A 10,632-nucleotide genomic window follows, 5' to 3' on the forward strand; every position below is an offset into this window, starting at 1 on the left:
TGTTCGTTCAAGAAAGACCGACACATATATTAATAGGGGACATAGTAGCCAATATGACACAGAAGACAGTGAGATTAATACTCTATATACCACTGATGATGAACCATGTCATTCTGAAAGTGACCAAGTTAATGAAGTTTCTAATGACTTGTCTTGTATTGAGACTGAAGAAGAAGAAACAATAGTCTTAAGACCCAGATCGAAATTGAGTAAGAGGCCAAGTCCTAGAAAAACTGGCTCTCCAAGAAGGTCCTCCAGATATCAAAAGCAAAATGATATAGAAAACAAGTCTGAACCTCAAAATCAAGGTGATTCTGGGGTATATGACAGTATAAAAGTAGCCATACAAGATATGACTGGTCAAGTAGTGTCAGCCATTCAAAATGCTTTTACTGGCATTACCAAACAATATAGGCATAATAATGCTTCAAGTCAGCAACAAAAACATGCTAAAAGTACAACAATTGCTAATAATAGCAATTCTATATCTAAAGTTAGAAAAAGTAAACCAAGTTTTACATCTTATAGTAATTTAGATTTCACATCAGCATCTGAGTGTGATGAATCTGATGATGAAATATTTAGTGATGCATGCTCTGATATGGATACAAATAGTATTGATACAGATGTAATAACCCAAAGTAAACGATCAAAATCAAAATTTGGGTTTTCCAATGCCAAACTCCCTTCTTTCACAGGAAAAGAAAAATGGGAGGTCTGGATAAATAGATTTGAGGCAGTTGCAAATCTTCAAAATTGGGATAACAGAACTAAATTGGGGGAATTGTTAACCAGACTTCAAGGGGAAGCTGGTGATTTTGTGTTTGATCAGCTTAATAGTAAAACATTAAAGAATTATTCAAAATTAGCCACAGAACTTAAGAATAGATTTGGGGTTTTTGAGAATAAAAGAGCATATCAGGTACAATTTAATAGACGTACCCAAAAACCTAATGAAGACACTGCAGACTATGCTGCAGAATTAAAACGCCTATATGATAAGGCGTATTCCAACAGACATGCAAAAATCAGGCAGGAAGACTTGCTCCAAAGATTTTTGATGGGACTGTCGGATACTGAAGCGAGAATTTATCTTGAGCTTCATAAAGACCCCAAAACCATAGAGGAAGCAGTCCAAGAGGTCATTACCTATAAGGAGACTACATCTGAAACACACGAGAGCAATTCAGTAAAAAATTCCAAAGTTAGGCAACTGAAGAAACAAAATTCTCAAAAATCAGATCAAACTGTAGGAAAGAAAGAGAACACCAATTTCAACAAGCAAGATTCCACAAGTTCAGAAAAAGATGTAATTTCAGTAACCAAAACTGAATTACAGAAGATGTTTGATCAAATGTACCTAGATAAGAAAAGAAATGATGAGATACAGTTTGACAGACAGCCCTTCAATGTCAACGCCCCACCCTATGTTCCTAATGGGAATTATAGGAAGAACAATTCGGACAGAAACAATAACCCAGAAAACATCCCAAAATGTTACTATTGTGGTCAACCTGGTCATTATGCCAGAAAATGTTATAATAATCCCAATAGAGTAACAGATTATAGGAATAACAAGACCACTCCTCCAAGACAAACAAATAATCCTTACACTCCCCAAGACAATAATAGTAGCAGGTCACAAGGTGAATTTAGATCAGACGTATATACATTAAACTAGAACGGGTTAACTCAGCTGACCAGAAGTTAGCCCTTAAGTTTAATGAAAACGGTCATAAATTGGATAATATTGGTTTAGGTGAACCAACAAGCAGTATAACTTTTAGTAATAGTAAAGAGGAAAATATTAGCAATAGTAAAGAGGAAAATATTAGTAATAGTAAAGAGGAAAATATTAGCAATAGTAAAGAGGAAAATATTAGTAATAGTAAAGAGGAAAATATTAGCAATAGTAAAAAGGAAAATATTAGTTATAGTAAAGAGGAAAATATTAGCAATACATGCAATAGTAATAGTAAAAGTAAAGAGGAAACTAGTAGTAATAGTAATAGTAAAGAGGAAACTAGTAGTAATAGTAATAGTAAAGAGGAAACTAGTAGTAATAGTAATATATCTTCTGTCACTTTAGAAGATACAAATTTAGTTTGTTCTAACCCAATTTTAGGAAGTGAACAATCAGTTGCAAGTAATGTTATTGCAAGACAAGTACTCCGAAGTGATGGAGTCTATGTCGAAGGACATATCCAAGGGTCTGAGGTTAATTTTACTGTAGATACAGGGGCAGTCCGGACAGTATTATCCGTGTATGCCTTTAATAAAATTCCTCATGTTAATAGACCAATCTTGGAAAAGTCTAATACTTTAGCTTGTGCTGATGGCAAACCCCTAAAGGAGCTAGGGAAAGCTATTTTTGAAATTAAATTAGGAAATTTATGTTTAGATACAGAAATGATAGTTGCAAATATAGAAGATGAAGCTTTGTTAGGACTAGACGTTTTGATGAAATCTCAGTGGGGTCCTGCTGACATAAAGTTAACAGAAGGAATTATACTGCTTGGTGGTCATGCTGTCCATTGTACACAAATTGGCCAGACAAATAAATTTATACGAAAAACTTATGGGGAAGCTTACTATGAAACTCCCCCAAGGTCTGAAAATTTTGTTGATGTTTTCATTGACCGACTTGATGATGATTCTCCTGAAACAGTTCAAGATTGCATTTTACAACCCACTGAGAAATTTTCAGAAAGATTTCAATTAGTGATGGCACCATGTTTAGTTAATAGTATTAGTAGCCAAGCTAAGATAAGCCAAGATGTTACTTGTAATACTAGTACATGTAGTATAATGAACCAATACATGTATGATCAAGATACAGTAATTGGTTTAGCAGAAGTTGTTGAACATGAACCAAAGATGCTATTAAAATGTGAAGACACACTTGATGTAAATAACCAAATTGCAATGAGAAGACTGCAATTTCATGACTCAAATTTAGAGTCTGGAAAGAGGGTATCCGAAGAAGAAATAGGTAGACATTTGACTACTAAAGAAAAAGATCTGACACCAGAACCACCCCCTACAATACATTTTGTACATGTAGCAACAATGCTCCAGTTGCACAAAAGAAGAACACAACAGAAGAAGTCCCTGGTAGCTACATGAAGAGACATTTAATTTAAGATTGAATAAAGATGTACATGTAATTTTAATTTTTAATAGAAATGTTATGGCAATGTTATGGTATTGTTTATTTGAATTGATAATATCAAAAGTTATTAAAGGTTAAAATAATTTAGAATGAAAATTCATTTTGGAAAGTTGAAAAGTTATTTATATTAGATATAGTCAAAGCTTTTCAGTGTTAATAGTTAAATTTTGGGTGTATTTTTTAACTTATATTTAAATATTTTGGTACTGTTTGCATGATAACTAAAATTTTCCTTCAGAAACCTCTGGTTCTTAGCCATGTTCCAGTTTGTTCATAACGTTCAGTAATTTTCCATATTCGGTACATATATATGTCTGTTTGGTATCTACTGCCCTCGTGCTGATGGTCATAATGGTGAAACTTCAGGTGTATCTGTAAAATATAATATAAAAAGAATATAATCATGATAATTATGTATAATTTTTACATATTTGGTATTATATTTATGATGTATTTGTGTTATAATCATAGATTGTATTAATATGAAAGCTAATTTCATTCAGTTTTAGAAATAATTTCTTTTTAAGAAGAATATGTATTCAAGACATAGAAAAATTTGAAATGGAATCTTTTGCAAAAGTTTTAAGTATTTGCGGGGACGCAAATAATGGAAAGGGGGTAAAATGTAGAGTACGACGACTAGGGTACTTTATTGTGACGTGTGATAGACATGTAATTAGATATTTTTGATGCATGTTTTAAATTGGTATTAATATAGCATACTGTTTAATATTCTGTATTTCTTTATGAAAGCTATTATGTAGGAAACAGTAACTGTGCGAAATAACTTGTATTATACTACTTGTAATACTTGTAGTCTGGAACATATGATAATTAAAGCAAATAAGTTTTAATTAACATTTAATAAGTATAGTAAGAACAATTATAATATTATGATTCTTGTAGAAATATTGAATTACTGTCATTTGAATATATTTGATAAACCAGTTGAAGTTCATGTACAATAATTTACCAGTTCATAGTAATAATCCACTTAATAATCCAACTGTATGTCTTGTATTTTTGTGATGATCCAATTGTAGAAACTGTAGTAAATCGTAGTAAATTCCACGCACCTGTGCTTGAATTTTATGAATGAAATGTACTGACATGCGCAGTAGAACCCATGTGTCACTTTGAACGATTGTTCAATAAAAACACTATTTTTACGTGTTGGCAACTGTTTTCACATACTTCTTGTAATTCCTTTTAGTATTTGTAGTCAACGTCTTCAATGTTTTGTAGATGTTAATGCTCACTTTCCTTGATATTTAACATTTTGGTCCGCCGGTGACACACATAACTTTTCGCAATGTTGTTTACGTATTGTGACTTCCGGTGGCGCTGTATATATTGTTGTATTTTTAGTTACCATAGAAATTCGTTTAGTACCATGCAAACTTTGTTTATTATGTAAAGGTTACTTAAATTGTATATTATTGTGATTTTTGTAATTTATTGAAGAATTCAAATATTTGGTTGGACGGCAAGCGCGCGATCCAACAATCCAACCATCCAACCATCCAACAATCCAACAATCCAACATTGACGTAATTTCGACGCTTGGTCGTCAGTTCTGCTAAAACTTTTGGTTCTTACAGTTAGTATTTTATTTGCTCGTAAATTATTTCAGTAAAAATGGTTAAATTTTCTTAGAAACTTCATTTATTTAAAGGTTAAATTGTAAAGGAAAATAGTAAAATTAGCGTTTTCAAAGTTTAAAAGGAATATTTCATTTTAACGGACTTTTTGAAGTTTTATTTCTAGTTTATCTTTTAAAGTTAGGATTATTGGAATTGTTCATTGAAGTTTATATTTACTGTTAACGTTTGTCATTTTGTAATAAATAGGATTAAATAAGAAAACATTTGACAAGTAAGGGATAATTTCCTAAAAGTCTGGAAATTATAATAAACAATACAGTTTATGTATGGTATAAACTGTATTTCATTGTTAGTTATTCAGGAAAGGCTCTGAATATATAACTAATAATAATAAACATTTCTTTTATGTAACTGGTGAGGTATCAGTTACAACTATATATAAATATGTCAGAAAGAGGTCTTCTGACTAAATTCACTTCAAGTTAGGATTTTCTCTTAGGGTAATTTATTTTATTATTAAGATAGCAGGACTCAGCCTTTTTATGTATTTTTCTGACACACCAACATATTATCTCTTGAGTGTAGAGATAAGTTAATAAATATCTCTTGAGTTTAGAGATAAGTTAATGAATATCTCTTGAGTGTAGAGATAACTTTGTACATGTATCATACTGAATAGATTCTTGTCATATCATTTAAGTCTATAGTTTAAGTATATTACTAGTTTAAATTGTTGTTTATCTTGAATATAAATGAAAATATATGATTCTAGAAATGAATAAAAGATAGAAATTTATTTACGTGACTTTTAGCAAATGCCTATATTATACTGACCAGCTCATATCTTGTCATACTGACTTTGTTATTTACAAACTACTCATATAATTTGAGTAAAAACTCTTGGGTCGAAGCATTTCAAGCCCCTGCCCGCTACAACAGCATCGACATTTCTTTATCATAGTGCTCAAAAAGTGTCAAAAACAGTCATTTTACTTGACATTTGATGTGAAACCGTATTTTTTTGTGACAAATGAAATATTGATTATCTAGTTTTTAAGTTATAGTCTGTTTCGTATTTGTATTGTGTTTTACCTTTAGAAACAAGGGTGGGCTCGACTTTTGACTTACTGAGGAACGAATATGTCAATTTCTGAAGTTCTGCTGATTTGTTCGAAAAGAGTAATTACACGTCTAGAGTTTGTGAATATAAATCGATTTTTAAACATAACAATCTCGACCCAAGTGCTGTTTTCGAAATTACCAAATTCAGCGAAAATGTGCGGAAATGACCCCCTTCGAACATTGAAGTGTTCACACGAAAAACAAACTAAAAGAACAATAATAAGCATGCCATTTTGTAGTTAACAAACAGTAATCGATGTTAAAACACAAATATTTACACATATTCCATATTTTGAAATGCTATAGTCTGTTTCAAAAATGTACTTTTAGACGAAAATGGTTTCATTTAAAACGGTTGTTCAAAATTCACCGTAGTAGTTACATATTGGATTGGTTTTGGTATCAATATAATCAGTACTTGATGATATATAAAGAATCATTGGAGAAAGTGGGCATTATCTTACGGCCCTTTTTAGCAGTACCGCATTTACTCAAAAAAACAGATTTTTTTTCTTCACATTTTTCGACTGGGGTCACCTCCTATAAAAAATTGTGAAAATTCAGAGAGTAATGTCAGAACGTTTTGAAGATGATTTATTTGTGGCATATATATTTGTGCATCTAACGCACTATGAATTGCACGATACAAGAAAGTATTAAATACCGTATACAGCATCGACATTTCTTTATCATAGTGCTCAAAAAGTGTCAAAAACAGTCATTTTACTTGACATTTGATGTGAAACCGTATTTTTTTGTGACAAATGAAATATTGATTATCTAGTTTTTAAGTTATAGTCTGTTTCGTATTTGTATTGTGTTTTACCTTTAGAAACAAGGGTGGGCTCGACTTTTGACTTACTGAGGAACGAATATGTCAATTTCTGAAGTTCTGCTGATTTGTTCGAAAAGAGTAATTACACGTCTAGAGTTTGTGAATATAAATCGATTTTTAAACATAACAATCTCGACCCAAGTGCTGTTTTCGAAATTACCAAATTCAGCGAAAATGTGCGGAAATGACCCCCTTCGAACATTGAAGTGTTCACACGAATAACAAACTAAAAGAACAATAATAAGCATGCCATTTTGTAGTTAACAAACAGTAATCGATGTTAAAACACAAATATTTACACATATTCCATATTTTGAAATGCTATAGTCTGTTTCAAAAATGTACTTTTAGACGAAAATGGTTTCATTTAAAACGGTTGTTCAAAATTCACCGTAGTAGTTACATATTGGATTGATTTTGGTATCAATATAATCAGTACTTGATGATATATAAAGAATCATTGGAGAAAGTGGGCATTATCTTACGGCCCTTTTTAGCAGTACCGCATTTACTCAAAAAAACAGATTTTTTTTCTTCACATTTTTCGACTGGGGTCACCTCCTATAAAAAATTGTGAAAATTCAGAGAGTAATGTCAGAACGTTTTGAAGATGATTTATTTGTGGCATATATATTTGTGCATCTAACGCACTATGAATTGCACGATACAAGAAAGTATTAAATACCGTATACAGCATCGACATTTCTTTATCATAGTGCTCAAAAAGTGTCAAAAACAGTCATTTTACTTGACATTTGATGTGAAACCGTATTTTTTTGTGACAAATGAAATATTGATTATCTAGTTTTTAAGTTATAGTCTGTTTCGTATTTGTATTGTGTTTTACCTTTAGAAACAAGGGTGGGCTCGACTTTTGACTTACTGAGGAACGAATATGTCAATTTCTGAAGTTCTGCTGATTTGTTCGAAAAGAGTAATTACACGTCTAGAGTTTGTGAATATAAATCGATTTTTAAACATAACAATCTCGACCCAAGTGCTGTTTTCGAAATTACCAAATTCAGCGAAAATGTGCGGAAATGACCCCCTTCGAACATTGAAGTGTTCACACGAATAACAAACTAAAAGAACAATAATAAGCATGCCATTTTGTAGTTAACAAACAGTAATCGATGTTAAAACACAAATATTTACACATATTCCATATTTTGAAATGCTATAGTCTGTTTCAAAAATGTACTTTTAGACGAAAATGGTTTCATTTAAAACGGTTGTTCAAAATTCACCGTAGTAGTTACATATTGGATTGGTTTTGGTATCAATATAATCAGTACTTGATGATATATAAAGAATCATTGGAGAAAGTGGGCATTATCTTACGGCCCTTTTTAGCAGTACCGCATTTACTCAAAAAAACAGATTTTTTTCTTCACATTTTTCGACTGGGGTCACCTCCTATAAAAAATTGTGAAAATTCAGAGAGTAATGTCAGAACGTTTTGAAGATGATTTATTTGTGGCATATATATTTGTGCATCTAACGCACTATGAATTGCACGATACAAGAAAGTATTAAATACCGTATACAGCATCGACATTTCTTTATCATAGTGCTCAAAAAGTGTCAAAAACAGTCATTTTACTTGACATTTGATGTGAAACCGTATTTTTTTGTGACAAATGAAATATTGATTATCTAGTTTTTAAGTTATAGTCTGTTTCGTATTTGTATTGTGTTTTACCTTTAGAAACAAGGGTGGGCTCGACTTTTGACTTACTGAGGAACGAATATCATATCCAGAAATCAACGCCACTTTGCTTATTTGAATATTATACTAAAGAAATCGGATACGGGTCACGGAAATTACATTAAAATGATAGGGAATTTTGAAAAAAATGCCTGTTTTAATTTTAATTTAAGTGATAGACAGGTTGCCGGGGCAGAAAATGAATATACACAACAATATACACCATTTAAACGAAACATAATGACTGTTGTTGCAAAAATACAGGTTCCTGAGCTATTTTAAAAATCGAAGCGAGAGGCTTTTAACATTGCAGTGTAAAATACAGGCTAAAATGGCTGAAACGTCAAATTTGCAAACTTCGTGTTGAAAATTGGCTTACAAGGTCATTACAAAAACAGGTTGCCGGGGTGAAATATGAAACTTGAATTTCCAAAGAATAAGCAAGTCCAAACCTTGTATGTGTAGTCATTGAACTCTAGGTTCCCACGTAAAATTAAAATGTCACTATTTCAAGAAGAATAAACTCACGAAAGCACGAAAAATTCACTAAATTCGCGTTCATTGTTTTGATTTTGACCGCCTGACAACTTTACGGAAATATCAAAGTGATTGTAAATAAGGACTCTGTGACGGTCAACTTATAATATCCGTGTTTTAAAGATTTTAATGATCTCAAGCCTATCAAGCCAGTCCAGTTCAAAGTACTATCACGTGGTACAATTCTCATTTACATATTATGAATATTAATTAGCAAAACCACTACTAATTTCTGGCTATGTGTCAATTTCTGAAGTTCTGCTGATTTGTTCGAAAAGAGTAATTACACGTCTAGAGTTTGTGAATATAAATCGATTTTTAAACATAACAATCTCGACCCAAGTGCTGTTTTCGAAATTACCAAATTCAGCGAAAATGTGCGGAAATGACCCCCTTCGAACATTGAAGTGTTCACACGAATAACAAACTAAAAGAACAATAATAAGCACGCCATTTTGTAGTTAACAAACAGTAATCGATGTTAAAACACAAATATTTACACATATTCCATATTTTGAAATGCTATAGTCTGTTTCAAAAATGTACTTTTAGACGAAAATGGTTTCATTTAAAACGGTTGTTCAAAATTCACCGTAGTAGTTACATATTGGATTGGTTTTGGTATCAATATAATCAGTACTTGATGATATATAAAGAATCATTGGAGAAAGTGGGCATTATCTTACGGCCCTTTTTAGCAGTACCGCATTTACTCAAAAAAACAGATTTTTTTTCTTCACATTTTTCGACTGGGGTCACCTCCTATAAAAAATTGTGAAAATTCAGAGAGTAATGTCAGAACGTTTTGAAGATGATTTATTTGTGGCATATATATTTGTGCATCTAACGCACTATGAATTGCACGATACAAGAAAGTATTAAATACCGTATACAGCATCGACATTTCTTTATCATAGTGCTCAAAAAGTGTCAAAAACAGTCATTTTACTTGACATTTGATGTGAAACCGTATTTTTTTGTGACAAATGAAATATTGATTATCTAGTTTTTAAGTTATAGTCTGTTTCGTATTTGTATTGTGTTTTACCTTTAGAAACAAGGGTGGGCTCGACTTTTGACTTACTGAGGAACGAATATGTCAATTTCTGAAGTTCTGCTGATTTGTTCGAAAAGAGTAATTACACGTCTAGAGTTTGTGAATATAAATCGATTTTTAAACATAACAATCTCGACCCAAGTGCTGTTTTCGAAATTACCAAATTCAGCGAAAATGTGCGGAAATGACCCCCTTCGAACATTGAAGTGTTCACACGAATAACAAACTAAAAGAACAATAATAAGCATGCCATTTTGTAGTTAACAAACAGTAATCGATGTTAAAACACAAATATTTACACATATTCCATATTTTGAAATGCTATAGATTGTTTCAAAAATGTACTTTTAGACGAAAATGGTTTCATTTAAAACGGTTGTTCAAAATTCACCGTAGTAGTTACATATTGGATTGGTTTTGGTATCAATATAATCAGTACTTGATGATATATAAAGAATCATTGGAGAAAGTGGGCATTATCTTACGGCCCTTTTTAGCAGTACCGCATTTACTCAAAAAAACAGATTTTTTTTCTTCACATTTTTCGACTGGGGTCACCTCCTATAAAAAATTGTGAAAATTCAGAGAGTAATGTCA

General features: G+C 31.6%; 1 long non-coding RNA gene across 1 annotated transcript; it reads right to left on the bottom strand.

Moving 5' to 3' along the window:
- Positions 1 to 3,190: 3,190 nt before the first annotated feature.
- Positions 3,191 to 5,705, bottom strand: LOC139493194 (uncharacterized). Its single transcript, XR_011656943.1, has 2 exons — positions 4,146 to 5,705; positions 3,191 to 3,544 (listed from the first exon to the last, which is right to left on the bottom strand). It is a non-coding gene; the product is annotated as an uncharacterized lncRNA (long non-coding RNA).
- Positions 5,706 to 10,632: the final 4,927 nt, after the last annotated feature.

The sequence above is a fragment of the Mytilus edulis genome, chromosome 10 (assembly GCF_963676685.1).
Source record: "Mytilus edulis chromosome 10, xbMytEdul2.2, whole genome shotgun sequence".
Classification (NCBI taxonomy): Eukaryota; Metazoa; Mollusca; class Bivalvia; order Mytilida; family Mytilidae; genus Mytilus; species Mytilus edulis.